The following is a 16,861-nucleotide window of genomic DNA, read 5'->3' on the forward strand; positions in this document are numbered from 1 at the left end:
GGGGGGGCGGGGCCTGGCGCGGTCAAGGGACCCGCGGCGGGCGGGAAAGGAGGCGGTTGGTCGCCATTTTGCGAGGAGGGCCGTTGAGGGCGGGAGGGCGTGAAGGCGGAGCCCGGGAAGGGGCCGCGGGGGGGAGGGGCCGGCCCCCCAGTAGCCGCTTACAGAGGCCGAGAGCCCCGCGGCCCCGGGCCATTGTCCCCGCAGGGCGGCGTTAGAACGCGGCGGCGGGGGACTCCCGGCTCCCTGGGGCCGCTCCGAGCTTCGGTGTCCCGCGATGGGTGCTGCGAGAGCGGGGCCCGCCCTGGCAGGGTCGTGGGGCCCAGCGAGGCAGCCCCGCGTGTCCCCGAGGCCGCCGAGGCGCGCGCGGAAGCCACGGAGACCTGCCCCTCCGGGGCTTCGGAAGGTGCGGGGCTGCCCTTCCTTGTGTTGGCGCCGAGCCGTCTGTGGGTCTGGCTCCGTGCTGAGCCGCGTGGATGGAGGAACGGAGACGGGAGGAGAGCGGTGGCCCAGGGTGCTGACTGTTCAAGGCGTTTGGACCCCGGAACGACGGAGCCGGGGAGGTCTTATCTTAGAAAGTGAGCATTGAACGTCTATGGAGACAGAGTAGCTGCGCGGTGCCTGGGGGTGGGGAGGGGGCACGACTGTGCATGAGCACGAGCGGGGTGTGATTGGGGTGATGGAAGGATTCAGCAAGTCGAGTTACAGCGATGGTTGCGCTAGGTGGCGAATTCACTAACAATCTTTGGCTTGAACGCTTACGGCGAGTGACTTCCGTGTAAATTACCCCAGTAAAGCTTTGTTGATTTTAGAAATTGATCCCTGGGGTAGACAGAACAGAGAGGAGGAGAAAAAGACTGGCATTCTATTTCTGGATTCCTTCATGCAGCCAGTATTTATTGAGCCTCTGTTGTGTTCTGAGAGAACCGCGGTGTCCGAGTCAAACATCCCCGCTGTAATTTACCTCCTGCAGGAGCGCTGTCCAAATGACCCAGAATACAAAAATGCGAAATGAATTTTGATAATACAAGTTAGCCCCAAATGTTGTTTCAACATGGAGTGAATACAAAAATACAAAGATTTTAGTGGTGAGATAAGTTACTTTTTTGGGGGGGAGGGGGGGACTCTTGAAAGAAGTCTGGACCCCTCAATCCACATCAGCCATGTTTCAAGGGCAGCCACAGGCAGCTAGGGGTCCCGGTACTGAACAGCATACCTCCAGTGGGGGACAGGCAAATCCGTTTAGAATGCAACGTGGTTATACTTGAAGGAAAAAATTAAGGAAAGAGGATACGAAGCGTCAGAGGACACTAGCCCATACCGGCCGGTGAAGGTGTCGCTGGTGAACTTACCCTGAGCAAAGACCAGAAGGAAATGAGGAAGGGATCTATAAGAATTATCTGGGGGAAGAGCCAAGTGCAAGGGCCCTGAGACAGGAAAGATGTAGATCCATTTGAAGAAAAGCAGAGACTGGTGTGGACGGATCTGGGTGAATAAAGGGAAATGTAAACTAGGGCCAGATCACGCAGAACCGTGTAAGTTATGCAACGACAGGAATTAAACACCTGCTTTCAAATTAGGAGAGATTTTTTTTCATCTATTTAGCAAACATTAAACAATACTGAGTTTCAGCAGTGTGATCTCTCCCCTTGATGGGGGAGATAAGAACCCCGGCCACAGGGTGCGTGAGAGTTTAAACAACAGGATTTAAACTCCAGAATACGTTGCTATCTTCCCGTCCTTTGACAAACACCGAACACTTCACGGACCAAGAAGAGACTTGTAACGTATAACCCAAAGAATTAGCATTCACAAATTATTTTCAAGGACTGCAAATTAAAGCAGCGGCCCGGTTAAAAAATGAATAAAAGTGGGGCGCCTGGGTGGCGCAGTCGGTTAAGCGTCCGACTTCAGCCAGGTCACGATCTCGCGGTCTGTGAGGTCGAGCCCCGCGTCGGGCTCTGGGCTGATGGCTCAGAGCCTGGAGCCTGTTTCCGATTCTGTGTCTCCCTCTCTCTCTGCCCCTCCCCCGTTCATGCTCTGTCTCTCTCTGTCCCAAAAATAAATAAACGTTGAAAAAAAAAATTAAAAAAAAAAATGAATAAAAGATATGAAGAGACGAGTCACCCCAGAGGAAACCTATGTAAACAGGCCTAACCACAATAACAAGGGAATGCAAATTACAACCACAGATGTCGTGTCCTGTCAACCAGCAGGGCAAAGTTTTTAATTTTTCTATCCAGTGGAGCAAGGGGAACCCCTACAATCCCGGTGAGTGGTGCACTCACATTGGAGAACACATTTGACTTCTTGAATGCAATTGAAGATGTAATGTATCCCCTGTCCCGGCAAAGCCAGGGATTCACCGTAGAGAAACTTACTCGTTTACACAAGGTGTGTACGGGAATAGTCCTGAGCAGCGATGCCTTCACAGGCCTCCATAAGCCTGGATTAGATGATCCTAGAACAGAAAAAGGACGCCAGTGGAAAAACTACGGAAATGCCAACAAAGACATTTAGTTAGTAGTAGTGGTGGTTAGTTAGTAGTAGTGGGATTTAGTTAGTAGTAGCGTATCAATGTTGATTTCACGGTTTTGACAAAGGTGCTGTGATGATGTAAGATGCTGACGTCAGAGAACACTGGGTGGGGGGGTATATGGAGGTTGTATATCCTTCCAACTCTCCCGTAAATCTAGGATCCTCATCTACAGGATACTGGATAAATTACGATCTATTTGCTCGGTGGAATATTCTACAGGCGGAAAAATCAGTCAATTTCAGTTGCAATAGTACAGATGTGTTTTCATTTACTTCAAGACAGGCAGAACGAAACAATATACAGTTGGGGGACACAAATGTATTGTAGATTTTTTTTTTTTTTTTTTTTGGGACAGAGAGAGACAGAGCATGAACGGGGGAGGGGGAGACACAGAATCGGAAACAGGCTCCAGGCTCTGAGCCATCAGCCCAGAGCCCGACGCGGGGCTCGAACTCACGGACCGCGAGATCGTGACCTGGCTGAAGTCGGACGCTTAACCGACTGCGCCACCCAGGCGCCCCTGTAGATTTTTTTTTTAATGAGGGCAAGGTAAACACAAAGTTCAGCCAAGTAGGATGGGAGGGAACGAGAAGAAGGGTCCGCAAGGAAACCGTAGACGAAATGGAAGTTTTTCTTTCTTAAGTTGGGTGGTGGGACCACAGCTGCTCATTTTGTTCCTATTCTATGTATATTTTTAAAAAAAAAATTTTTTTAACATTTATTTACTATTGAGAGACAGGGAGACATGGAATCTGAAGCAGGCTCCAGGCTCTGAGCTGTCAGCGCGGGGCTCGAACTCACAAACCGCGAGATCATGACCTGAGCCGAAGTCGGACGCTCAACCGACGGAGCCACCCAGGTGCCCCTGTATATGTTTATAGAGACATATGTTATAAATGTGTGTATTTGATTTTTAAGCATCTACTCCATATTAAAAACAAAAATGTTAAGAAAAATAAGAGTATAATTGGAGAAGCAAGCCCATAGGACTCTGAAACAATTCAGGTACTTCCGTCCCATCTCAAACCTTGAAAGCCTCCTGAGTGCTGTTCTCTGAGGGAGATACAAAAAAAGAAGAAGGAGGAGGAGAAGGAGGAGGAGGAGAAGGAGAAGAAGTGGCGGGGTGCCTGGGTGGCTCGGTTGGTTGAGATCCCAACTTCGGCATAGGTCAGGATCTCATGGTTCGGGAGTTCGAGCCCTGCATCAGGCTTGCTGCTGTCATCGTGGAGCCTACTTGGGGTCCTCTGTCCCCATCACTCTCTGCCCCTCCCCCACTTGCGCTATCTCAGAAAAACAAACATTAAAAAAAAAAAAAGGAAAATGAGACACTGGTCTCAGGAAGTGGCGGTCCAGTCAAAGAGGGAGATTTAAACCCTAGGAACAGCGGTGCCTGTGTAGCTCAGTCAGTTAAGCGTCCAGCGTCAGCTCAGGTCATGATCTCACGGTCAGAGCCTGGAGCCTGTGTCTCCCTCTCTCTCTGCCCCTCTCCTGCTAACTCTACTCTCTCTCTCCCTCTCTCTCTCTCTCTCTCTCTCTCGCAAAAATAAAATAAGCATTAAAAAAAACATTAAACCCTAGGAACCGTTTTAAAAGCATTCGTTCTTTTCATTAGTTGGCAAATAGTAAGAAACACTGAGGCCGTCGCTGTGTCCCTCACCTGAGCCAGGCAGACAAGCAGATCAGGAGACAGGGCCCTGGCCGCTGGGAATCTGCTTACAGGAAGTAAGACTTAATTGCTAAAATGATTCGAGAACAAGCCATTCCTACTTCCCTTAAGCAGCACTGAGCATCTGCTTTATGCTCAACCCAGCGATAAGCTTTTCCGTGAAGGGGCCAAGAGATTTGGGAAGGAGGGGGAGCTGGACAAGGGAGACGACAGCTCACTTAGCCGACCGAGCCCCCCCAGGCGCCCTGAGAATTTGCATTTTTAAAAATGTGTATTCATTTTTGAGAGACAGAAAGAACGCGCGAGCAGGGGAGGGGCAGAGACAGAGAGGGAGACACAGAACCGGAAGCAGGCTCCAGGCTCCGAGCTGTCAGCCCAGAGCCCGACGCGGGGCTTGAACCCACGAACCGTGAGATCATGACCTGAGCTGAAGTCAGATGCTCAGCTGACTGAGCCAGCCAGGCCCCAGAGAATTTGCATTTCTAATGAGCTCTCCGGTGATGTGGCCGCTAGCAGACTGGCAAACGCACTTGGAGGATTACTATTTTTGAACCAACAATCTACTCAGGTTTGGGGGTGCTCCGTTAGACCCTTCCAAGAGCAGGGTGCCAGTCCCCCCATCGACTCAGCCCTGCACTCTGAACCCAGCACACATTCACTCTTATGGAATGAATGAATCAGCGGGGTGACCGTTGCCTGATAAAGACGACTGGCATTCCCTTACCCTGAAATACAGGATCTGGAGACGGTGGCGAAATGTTTCTGGGTGAAATTCGGACTTGAACAACCCTGATACCAAGAAAAAAAACAAACGAACAAACAAAAGCGAGCAAGCAGCCTGCTTCTTAATATTTAGCCACGAAAATCCAAATCTACAGAAACGGAACGCTATGTCTCTGGCTCAAAAAAAAAAAAAAAAAAGGAAATAGACAGAGCATGAGTGGGAAAGGGGCAGAGAGAGAGAGAGAGAGGGAGATGCAGCATCCGGAGCAGGCACCAGGCTCTGAGCTGTCAGCACAGAGCCCGACGCGGGGCCCGAACCCACGAACCGGGAGATCATGACCTGAGCCGAAGTTGGACTGTTAACCGACTGAGTCGCCCAGGCGCCTCCCTGTATCATGTGTTATTAAATATCTTTTGTTATTTTTGTAATTCTTTTGTGTCTATTCCCAGACTATCTGCTCCTTGAAAGCATGATCTGGCCTCAGCAACCTATTCCCCATAGTACTTTGTAAGACATTATCATCTATAACAATAAATACTATTATTGATCATATATTGCTCACATATAATTATATCAGGATGGCCAACTCATCCCAATGTGCCCAGAACTTTCCCGATTTTAGCATTGAAAAACCCCACGTTCCTGGAAACTCCTTAAGGCCAAGCAAATTGGGACAGCTGGTCACCCTAGTTATAATGTATAATATAAATAGAAAAGATTTACCCAGCTGGACTTGTATTAACTCACTCCTCACAGCATTCTGATGAGACGGGGATTTATTATTATCCCTAGTTTCCGGATGAGGAAACCGGCTCAGAGGTTAAAGAATTTCCTCAAGTCTACACAGCTAGGAAGAGACAACGTGGGAATAAACCCAACCTTTTTACCACCAAGGGTGTTCAGTAAATATTTGTGGACTGGGGCGCCTGGGGGGCTCAGTCATAAGCGCCTGACTTCGGCTCAGTTTCGTTGACTTTGAACCCCACATCAGGCTCTGTGCTGACAGCTCAGAGCCTGGAGTCTGCTTGGGATTCTCTCTCCCTCTCCCTCTGCCCCTCCCCTGCTTGCACGCGTGCTTGGGCTCTCTCTCAAAATAAATAAAGTTTAAAAACTTTTAATATTAAAATATTTTATAATATTAAACATATTTTAAAATATTAAAACAACATTAAGAAAATGTTTTAAAAATTAAAAAATATTTTGGGGGCATCTGGGCGGCTCGGTTGTGTCCGACTTCAGCTCAGGTCATGATCTCACGGTTCATGGGTTCGAGCCCCGCGTCGGGCTCTGGGCTGACGGCTCGGAGCCCGGAGCCTGCTCCGGGTTCTGTGTCTCCCTCTCTCTCTGCCCCTCTCCCACTCCTTCTCTGTCTCTCATAAGTAAATGTTAAAAAAAGTAATAAAATAAGAATCAGGGTTGAGTCCTGAATGTAAATGCGTTTTTTTACCTTTTTCCTCCTCCCTTGGGGTAGGGGGAATGAGAGATTCCAGAAGGTACTGGGCTTTCTCATACGGCACGGAGATGGGGAGGAGCGGGGGGCAGGCAGGCATGCCTGGGGAGGGATGCCACGGCATGTTAAGCACCGGACTGAACTTCGGGGGTCCCCAGTTAAAGCAACCAGGTTTAATGATCTGCTGGAAGGATGCCCAGAACTCGGCAAGGCTCTCGTACCCATGGTTACCATCTGTTCGGAGAAAGGAGAGAGTTAACATCAGCCAAGGTAAAAGGTGCACAGAGAGACACCAGGCGTGAGCTTCTAATTGTCTCTCCCAGCGGAGGAGCCAGTGCGTATGTCCACGAGCGGGTGCCAACCAGGGAAGTTCATCTGAGCCTTAGCGCCCAGGGTTTTTATTTTGTGCCTGTGTCTCCAGCCCCTCCGGAGGTCACGCTGCTACTGAGTGGGCCGAGGCCCCAGGTAAACAAAAACAGTCTTGTTCAGGCCAGATAGGCTGAGGGCTTAAAGGTTTTACTTCCTAGGGACCAAGGACGGGGGCTAAACCTTCCTTTGCAATGCGCAGGGTGGACACCCCAGGCCTACTGAGTTAAGCCTGAGCTGCCCAAGAACAGAGCTCGGTTTAGAAGCCAGTTTTTGGGGACGCCTGGGTGGCTCAGTCAGCTAAGCGTCCGACTTTGGCTCAGGTCCTGATCTCCCGGTTCGTGGGTTCGAGCCCCGCGTCGGGCTCTGTGCTGACAGCTCAGGGCCTGGAGCCTGCTTTGGATTCTGGGTCTCCCTCTCTCTGTCTCTCTCTCTCTCTCCCCCTCCCCTGCTCAAGTTCTGTCCCTCTCTCTCTCTCTCTCTCTCTCTCTCTCTCTCTCAAAAATAATAAACATGAAAAAAATAGGAAAAAAAAAAGCACCCAGTTTTCTGCTCTTCTAACTCAGGCCCACTCCTCTCCAGCCCCCTGCCTGTGCGAACAGAAGTGATTTCCAAAGTCAAATTCGAACCCACGCCAACACCTCAAACATCCTTTTCCTTGTCCACGGCTGTGGTGGCCCCGGATTCACTCGGCACTCCCCGGGGCAGCCTGTGAGATGCTCGGCTCCCACAAGGAGTTCCGATACGTGAATATTCCGAGGTTAAGTCATTTATAGGCTCATGCACCCCTCTCTGGACTTCACCGCCCTCAGCCGTCATATCCTGAGTATCTCCAGTCCCCGCTGTGCCGGGCCCTGGAATTTCAAAGACGACTACGTAGGGTGCCCGCCAGCGAACATTCTATCAAGGTCTATCGTCTCCTCTCATCCAAGAACAGGGCCTGCTGTTGTCACTCTCGTCTGTTTAGGGGGGGGCCCCCCCCGTGAAGTTCTGATACCAGGCTCCAACACCGATGAATCTTCAAACCCATGGGTTGTTTCTACCCTTCCCGCCGGGATGAATAACCTGTGAACATTCACGCGCAAGTTTTTGTTCCCATACCTGTGCTCGTCCTTTTGGGCGTGTGCCCAGGAGTGGAATCGCTGGGTCCTGTGGTAGTTCCGTGTGTAACTTCTTGGGGGAGGATGGGCTTTGAAGGCAGAGGCTTTGCCGAGAAGAGAAAATGTGATGAATCAAAGCCGATTCCAGAACTTTCGAGCCAAGCCATCGGGTGAATGCACAACAGCGCCCACCACAGAGATGGGCACACTGCTGGCAGGACGTGGGGAACAGATGGCAGACTTTGGGACACATTTGGAACCAACGAGCCAGGTCCCGGAGTTGCGTATAACTGGGTCTGTCGGCCTCTGCCCACGCGGTCCACGGGGGAGACAGACATTAAACAAACAAATCATTACACAGCGGAGCAGGATGGTGACAAGTGCTACGAAGGGGAAACTGAGGGCCCATGACAGGGTGTGCCTGGAGAATCTGGTCGGGCCTGAGGGTTAAGAAAGCTTTTCTTGGGGCGCCCGGGGGGCTCAGTCGGTTGAGCGTCCAACTTCGGCTCAGAGCGTGGTCTCACAGTCCGTGAGTTCGAGCCCCGCGTCGGGCTCTGTGCTCACAGCTCGGAGCCTGGGACCTGCTTCCGATTCTGTGTCTCCCTCTTGCTCTCTGGCCCCCCCCCCACCCCCACTGCTCATGCTGTGTCTCTCTCTGTGTCTCTCAAAAAATAAGATGTCAAGAAAAGAAACAAAGGTTTGCTCAGCGAGGGGTATTTGAGTTGAGGTGTAAAAGGCGAAGGGAGTTCACTCGTGTTCCGATTATTTACTGCTGCCAAACAAAACTGCCCTCCAACAGGGGCCTGAAGGTTGACAGTCATTCCCTTTGTTCACAAGGCTGGGGGGCGGGCGGGGTTGAGTGGATTCAGGCTCAGGACCTCTCAGTGCCATCAAGGTCAGATGGGGGTTGGCCTGGAGTCGGGTCAAAGGCGTGGTCACTTGCTCTCTGGTGGCTGATGGGGGGCTGGCCAGGACCTCGCACCTCCTCTCCAGGCCGTCTCGCTTCTTCCCAAGCTGGCGGCCTCAGGGCACCGAGGTCCCTTACATGGTGGCTCAGAGCTCCAAAGACCAAGTCCCGAGAGAGCTAAACAAATATCATATTGCCCCCTCTGTGACCGTTCCTCAAAAGTCACACGGAGCCACGCATTAGTTTGCTGGGCTTAAGCTTACAAAGTGTGGCCTAAACCGCGAACATTGATTTATTGTCTCCCCTTATAAATTCTGGAGGGTGGAAGCCCAAGATCCAGGTTTTGATAGGGTAGATCGAGGTGTTGGTAGGGGCACCCTCAGGAGGAAGGGATAATCGGTCCCTGTTTCTCTCCCAGCTTCTGCTGGTTTCCTGGACATTTCTGGTGTTCTTTGCTTCGCTTCCGTCACCCTGAGCTCTGCCCTAATCGTCACAGAATATTCTCCCTTTGTGCGTGTTTGTGTCCAGATACCTGCCTTTCATAAGGACACCCATCATGTTGGATTGAAGGCCCACCCTGCTCCAAAATAACCTCATCTTAACTCACTTAACCACAACGACTTGATTCCAAGTAAGGTTATGTTCTGAGGGGTTGAGGGTTGAGGTGTCAACATAGAAATGTGGGTGGGGAGACGTGATTCAATGAATAACAAATCGCTTCTGCTATAGTCCCCAACCTTCCCAGATTCACAGGGAAAGAACATGGAAACCCAACTCTTTTTTTGTTTTTGTGTTTGAAGTTTATTTATGTATCTTAAGAGAGACAGAGACGGCGCGAGTCGGGGGAGGGGCAGAGAGAGAGAGAATCCCAGTGAGGGGCTCGAACTCGTGAAACTGTGAGATCACGACCTGAGCCGAAACCAAGAGTCAGACACTTAACCTACTGAGCCACTCAGGTGCCCCATAAGCCCAACTCCTTCTTTTAAAAAAATTTTTTTAAGTTTATTTATTTTTGAGAGAGAGAGAACAAGCAGGGAAGGGCAGAGGGAGGGAGACACAGGATCCGAAGCAGGCTCCAGGCTCCGAGCCGTCAGCCCAGAGCCCGACGCGGGGCTCGAACTCACGGACCGCGAGATCGTGACATGAGCTGAAGTGGGACGCTTAACCGACCGGGCCACCCAGGCACCCCCCAAGTTTTTAGATTTTAAGTAAAATGGGGGCACCTGGATGGCTCGGTCAGTTAAGCGTCTGACTTCAGCTCAGGTCACGATCTCACGGTTTGTGAGTTCGAACCCTGCGTCGGGCTCTGGGCTGACCGCTCGGAGCCTGGAGCCTGCTTTGGATCCTGTGTCTCCCTCTGTCTCTGCCTCTCCCCGGCTCGCACTCTGTCTGTCTCTCAGGAATAAATAAAACATTAAAAAAATTTCTTAAATAAATTTCAATACAGTGTACTAATTAAATGAAAATGTATTAATTAAAGTGTGTTACTTATGATTCAAACTTATTAACTACAATTACATGAAAACTGTATTAAGTGAAAACCTATTAACAAATGAAACTTATTAATTAAAATGACATTAGGTTGTACCCTCAAAATTAAATTCACCTGTATTAATTTACGTGCATTGATTACATTTCAATTGAAATTATTGATTGAAATGAAATGAAAACGTGCCAGTTAAATTGAACCTAACATTTAGCAGTTGGATTAAGCTTTGTTACTATTGAAATTAACATTGAGTAAATAAAAATAAAATCTAAGTTAAAATTAACTTTTTTTTTAAGTTTATTTATTTATTTTGAGAGAGACAGAGACAGTGTGAGTAGGGGAGGGGCAGAGAGAGAGGGAGACTGAGAATCTGCAGTCAGTGCAGAACCCGATGCAAGGTTCGAACTCATGAAACCATGAGATCATGACCTGAGCTGAAACCAAGAGTCGGACGCTTAACCAACTGAGCCACCCAGGCGCCCCACTTTTTTCTTTTTTAAGATTTTATTTTGTAAGTAATCTCTACATCCGAGGTAGGGCTTGAACTCACAACCCTGAGCTCAAGAATTGCCGGTTCTACTGACTCAGTCAGCTAGGCACTCCAGCTTTTAAAGTATTAAATGAAATAATATTTTCCATAGATCGTATCACACAATTACAACTCTACAATTCGAGGAATTAGGGGCGCCTGGGTGGCTCAGTCGGTTAAGCATCTGACTTGGCCCCAGGTCATGATCTCACAGTGTGTGAGTTCAAGCCCCACGTCGGGCTCTGTGCTGACCATGTGGAGCCTGGAGCCCGCTTCGGATTCTGTATCTCCCTCTCTCTCTGCCCCTCCCCTGCTCACACTCTGTCTCTCTCCCTTTCTCAAAAAATAAATAAACGTTAAAAAAAATTTTTTTAGGGGCGCCTGGGTGGCACAGTCACGGTCCATGAGTTCGAGCCCCGCGTCGGGCTCTGGGCTGATGGCTGCTTCCGATTCTGTGCCTCCCTCTCTCTCTGCCCCTCCCCTGCTCACGCTCTGTCTCTCTCTCTCTCTCTCTCTCAAAAACAAATAAACATTAAAGAAATAATAATAATAATAATAATAATAATAATAATAATAATAATATGCTGGGTGATGACGGGAGCTATCCCAAGGTTGATTCTACGTAATTGCGGAGAAGGAGACTCTGGAGCGGGGGCTCAAAATCACCACCTTCCAACAGCTTCTCCCCTGGTGTGACCAAACTTTGCACGAACGACCCCACACGGAATGGCACAGTGGCAAGGTGCCACAGTCCGAGTCTCGTGCCCGGAGACGGTGAATTAACTGAGCAGGCACTGACCTGGGCGTTGGTGTGTTTTAAAGCTCCCCCCAGGTGACCCGAGCGAGCGTGCAGCTCAGGGGTCAAACCTGCAACGAGCAGAGTCTCTCTCTGGGGGATGGGTGGCCCGCTGCTCGGCCTCCTACCTGCCACCGCTTGCCACCCGCGTGCAGACCACCTGCTCTTTCCGACAGGCTGGGACCGTGCTCCTCACCCTGGGATCAAGGTTATCTGTGGTCACCGAACCCTCGGAGAAGGCACCGTACAAGGGGAGGCCGACCCGCCCTTGGGAGAGCAGGTCAGATGTTGCAAGAGGAGTCAATCCGTGAGGACACTGAAAAGGGGGCACCGGAGAAGCGGAAGGAAAACCGTGCCAGGGGAAGCCCCCGGGGAAGCCACACGGCAGGACGCGCTCCAGAAGGAGGGAAGGGGTCCACTCTGACCGCCGGTGTCTCCTCTCCACCACCCTTTCTTCCCCCATCTTCACTTGGCTACTCTCCGCGTCTCACTTTTTTTTTTTTTTTATAAATTTTTTTTTCAACGTTTATTTATTTTTGGGACAGAGAGAGACAGAGCATGAATGGGCGAGGGGCAGAGAGAGAGGGAGACACAGAATCAGAAACAGGCTCCAGGCTCCGAGCCATCAGCCCAGAGCCTGACGCGGGGCTCGAACTCACGGACCGCGAGATCGTGACCTGGCTGAAGTCGGACGCTTAACCGACTGCGCCACCCAGGCGCCCCACCGCGTCTCACTTTTGAATCGCTTCCTTCCAGCACCCTCAGACCCCTCTGGAATGCACACCTGGCCTAACCCCAGCCATCTGCCTTCTCGGGAAGAACCCACACAGCCAGCCCAACAGGTTCGACCTGAACCAGAGAGATCACAGACCTCACACAGGCACAGGGCTTTCTCTAGGTGGCTCTGGTGGCCGCTGGGCTCAAAGGAGGACTGTTGCCTCCCGCACTGCGCCCCCACCTGCCCGCCACCTGTCGACCCTCCCCATACTTCCCTGCGCAAACTGACTGTCAGTCGGGCGGGATGTCCTTGCAGCTCATTCATTCCCAGAGCACCAGCCTGGCATTTTCTCCGCCTTCTGTGCCCACACCCTTCCAACCCCGGCTTCCAGCCACCCCGTTCTCCTTCCCTCCCCTTCCCTCCTTTTGAGGTTCCCGCTTCATCTTTCTCCCCGTCTTTCTCCCTCTCCCTCACCCCCTGGACAACATGGTCCCACACCAGCCGCCGCAGCCCTTTCAAAAAGGCAAACGGGACGGGGCGCCCCGGGGGGCTCAGTCAGTTAAGCGTCCGACCTCGGCTCAGGTCGTGATCTCAGGGTTTGTGGGTTCGAGCCCCACGCTGGGCTCTGTGCTGACAGCTCAGAGCCTGGAGCCTGCTTCGGATTCTGTCTCTCTCTCTCTCTCTCCCTCTCTGCCCCCTCTCCTGCTTGCAACTGGCCATATGGGAGGTGACAGCGGCCTGGACTCCGTTAGTAGGGCCAGAGATGGGGAAGGGTCTGAATAGTAGTCAAATCACTTGCTGTGTAACTAATTCCTCAATATGCATCTCTGATTGTTCCTTGGGGCCGGGGGCCAGGCTTATCCTGGTCCCTGTGCCTCCTACCTAACAGGAATAATGATACAAAAGTTCCAGGTACCGTTCAGAGCCCCCTCACATCCATTCCCTCCTGACAGGCGGATTGTTACAGATGAGGAAACTGAGGCACAGAGAGGAAACTGACTTGCCCGAGGCACACAGCCAGTAGGTGGCAGAGGCGGGATACAAACCCACACAGAGGCCTCATTCCAGAGCCCCGCCCTCTGCAACACCAGACTGGCCGCGGAAAGAAGCCGCCATAAATATCTTTTATTAAGGTGGCAGGGGGAGGGCTGTTGTGGGTCATTCGAGCTCCCTCTCCTTACACCCTTTTGGGGGGTGGGGCGCGGATTTTGTTCCGTTTGCTGTTTTGTTCGATGATGGTGAATGGCCAGCACTTGCAGAATGATCTTTCCTAAGCACGTGCAGCACCAGCCCAGATCTGACAGCTGGGCCCAGGCTCCGACACACCACCTCCGTTCACCTCCGGCTGGACAGTCCCAAAGTACAGCTCCTCGAAATCCAAGTGGGTGCCGTCTCTGAGCACACCTACGACGTTCCTTTTCCAGGCGGAAGGATCCAGGTTCACAGAGACCCTCCCCTCCTTGCCAAAGTCCTTGCGGTTTCCCGGAGAGCCTTCCAGAAAAGAAGAAAGATGCAACCAGGGACACGTGGGTCAAAGCCACCTTAGTGCAGGCGACACGGGCTACTGAGGTCAGTGCTTCCCTCCCTTCCATCAGTACCTATCACCTCTTTTCCCAAAATTCAACGAGATCATCAATCCCTTTAAAACTAAGCCCATCATGGGGCACCTGGGTGGCTCAGTGGTTTAAGCGTTTGACTTCAGCTCAGGTTATGATCTCACAGCACATGGGTTCGAGTCCTGCATCGGGCTCTGTGCTGACAGCTCAGAGCCTGGAGCCTGCTTCGGATTCTGTGTCTCTCTTTCTCTCTGCCACCCCCCACTCCCCCCATTCGCACTCTGTCTCTCTCAAAAATAAACATTAAAACAAATTGTTTTGATTAAAATTAAGACCATTGTGATCTCACGGTTTATGGGTTCGAGCCCCACATTGGGCTCCCTGCTGATGGCACGGAGCCTGCTTTGGATGCTCTCTCTCCCTCTCCCCCTCTCTCTCTCTCTCTCAAAGTAAATAAATGAACTTAAAAAAATAAAATTAAATTAAGACCATTGTTTCTTTACTTAATTGGTGATAGCTCCCAGCTAATACATAGCACAAACTCCAAAGCTGTCATTCTTCGACCATTGTCTCTCTCTCTCTCTCTTTTTTAAAAATGTTTATTTATTTATTTTTGAGAGAGGGAGCGAGGGAGGGGCAGAGACAGAGGGAGAGAGAGGATCTGAAGCAGGTTCTGCACTCTCAGCACAGAGAGCAGGGTTCGAACTCACAAACTGTGAGATCGTGATCTGAGCCAAAGTCAGACACATAACCGACTGAGCCACCCAGGTGCCCCAAACATTGTTTCTTTCTTAAGGGGTTAATCCAGCATCCCTAGAAGGGGGATATATATTGTACTATTAGAAGCAAGATGAGATCCGGATATAGGAGTAAAAGTTTGAAGGGGAAATTAGAAGGAAAGAGAGAATTCTGGATTGCCTTGGTCATTCAACAAATCCGAAAGTACTAGGTGGTGGGGACGCCCACACATTTATCTCAGTTCTTAGTCTGTCCTTTGCATCCGTCAGCTACAGCTGCGTAACAAACCGTCTCAAAATGTGGTGGCTGAAAACAACAGCCATGTTGTTTCCCCACGTGTGTTTGGGTCATCCGGACGGTTTCTGCTAATCTGGACCAGGCTCGGCTGACCTTGGCTGGGCTCACTCATGGGTCTGTCATCCTCTGGCAGGGTAGCTAGAGGCTGGCTGGTCTGGAGTGACTTCAGCTGGGATGACTCAGTTCTTCTCTACCTCTCCCTCACATCCGTCCGGCAAGCTAGCCCAGGCACGTTCTCATGGCGAAGGCAGAGAGGCAGGAGCGGGAGGAGAAACACTCAGACATCGTAAGGCCCGTGAGAGTGATGCTTGCCCTTTTGTTTTTTAAGTGTATTTATTTATTTTGAGAGACAAAAAGAGAGGGAGAGAAAAGCAGGGGAGGGGCAGAGGGAGCGAATCCCAAGCAGGCTCGGCATTATCAGCACAGAGCCCAGTACAGGGCTGCAGCTCACAAACCGAGAGACCGTGAGCAGAGCCGAGATCAAGAGTGGGACGCTTCACTGACTGAGCCACCCAGGCGCCCCTACCCTGGGGTTCTAGAAGAGGATGTCTTTGTTCTGTAGCTCTGTGCCGCAGCGTTTGTGGGGATCGAGGGACACAGTGTCTTTCCCTGCCTCTCCCACGTTCAGAAAGGCGTGACAGAAGACACATGTGGCAAAACGAGGCTGGCAGCAAGCCCTTCGATGAGCGCGGATCGCCTTTGGGCTCAGCCCCCAAATCCATGCTATACCCCCAAAGCTGCCCAGTTCCTCCGGACATGCCAGCAGCCCTGGTTGCCTTCTTGCCCCGCCGCGGCTGCCTCCGGGCCTTTGCCCCTGCTCCTCCCGTCCTCCCTTGTCGCGCAAACTCTATTCATCTTCGAGTTTTAGCTTACAACCGACTTCCCTCAGGGAGTTCACCCCCCAGTCCCCCAAAACCAGGCCAGAGGCCCCCAAAGTAGCATTTGAGATCATTTCCAGGTGACTTATTTTCATGATCAGGCCTTTATTTTAATGCAGGTTAGGGAAAAAAAAAAAAAAGTAACAAGCCTGTCACACCTGTGATGTCAGGACCCTTGGTGCTTCCGAGGAGCCTCAGCGAGCCCCACGGGAACCCATTTAAGGAATTAAGAAGAAGAAAAAAAAAACCACGTTGGTTGAAAGAACACGTTAAAAATATAAACAGTAGAGGCAGTATTCTGCAAAAATCGCGAAATGGCCCTTTGGGAATCCCAGACGCTGAGAAGCCCCTGGGGGCTGGGTTAACCCTGCCTGGCCTCTCAGGTGCTAGGAGCTAATAGCTATCACTTGGGCAATGATTTGGTTTATGTCTGTCTCCCCCACTGGGGTGGGGCAGGGCTGGGCCTGTCCCCGTCACCAGTGTCCCCTGCATCACCGGCACAGGGTGGGGCACAGAGCAGGTGCTCAGGGAATGTGTGCAGGGAACGAACAGATGCTAAGCTGCTCAAGGGTATGGCCTTTCCCCCGCCGGAGGGCATCAGGGAGTCCGGGCAGGGTTTCAATCAGCAATGTCAAGGTTCATCTCCGCTTTAGAAACTCTGGGCTCTCTCTTCCTCCTCTGGGCCCAGAAAACCAATGCCCCCCCTCCCACACTGCCTGTTCCCTTTTCCTATCACACTGTTCTTTATCGTTCTCCTCCTCCTCCAGGAAGCCTTTCTGAACCCCAGGCTGGGTCGGGTAACTGTTCCCGACTCCTACAGCCCCCTGCCTCCCCCATCCCGGCCCTGACTACCCTGGAGGTGAGTCTATATCCTCCAGTGGCCTGGGAGAGCTTCACGAGGTCCCCCCTGGGCTCTCTGTAACCCCTCCAGAGCAGGTGAACTGTCTGGACCTCACTCCCCAGATATCTCCATTCTTTCCCTCCACCTGGCCCCGTCAGTTGATGGATATATGGGTTGTTTTCCCGCCTTTGGCGATTGGGAATGATGCTACCAGGAACATTCCTGCACAAGTTACTTTATTTTCATTTTCTTTTTTTTTTTTTTTTTTTA

General features: G+C 51.3%; 1 long non-coding RNA gene across 2 annotated transcripts in view; it reads right to left on the reverse strand.

Moving 5' to 3' along the window:
* Positions 1 to 2,007: 2,007 nt before the first annotated feature.
* The window catches only part of LOC121018696 (uncharacterized), a 17,021-nt gene continuing 2,167 nt past the window's right edge, over positions 2,008 to 16,861 (reverse strand). The window contains exon 3 of one of the 2 annotated variants that reach the window (XR_005785292.1): positions 2,008 to 2,047. This is a non-coding gene — a long non-coding RNA (uncharacterized LOC121018696). Of the gene's footprint in view, positions 2,048 to 13,386; positions 13,773 to 16,861 lie in introns of those variants that run through there. The other variant, XR_005785293.1, reaches the window with a different exon arrangement.

The sequence above is a fragment of the Herpailurus yagouaroundi genome, unplaced genomic scaffold (genome assembly GCF_014898765.1).
Source record: "Herpailurus yagouaroundi ecotype Mexico unplaced genomic scaffold, PumYag 220, whole genome shotgun sequence".
NCBI lineage: Eukaryota > Metazoa > Chordata > Mammalia > Carnivora > Felidae > Herpailurus > Herpailurus yagouaroundi.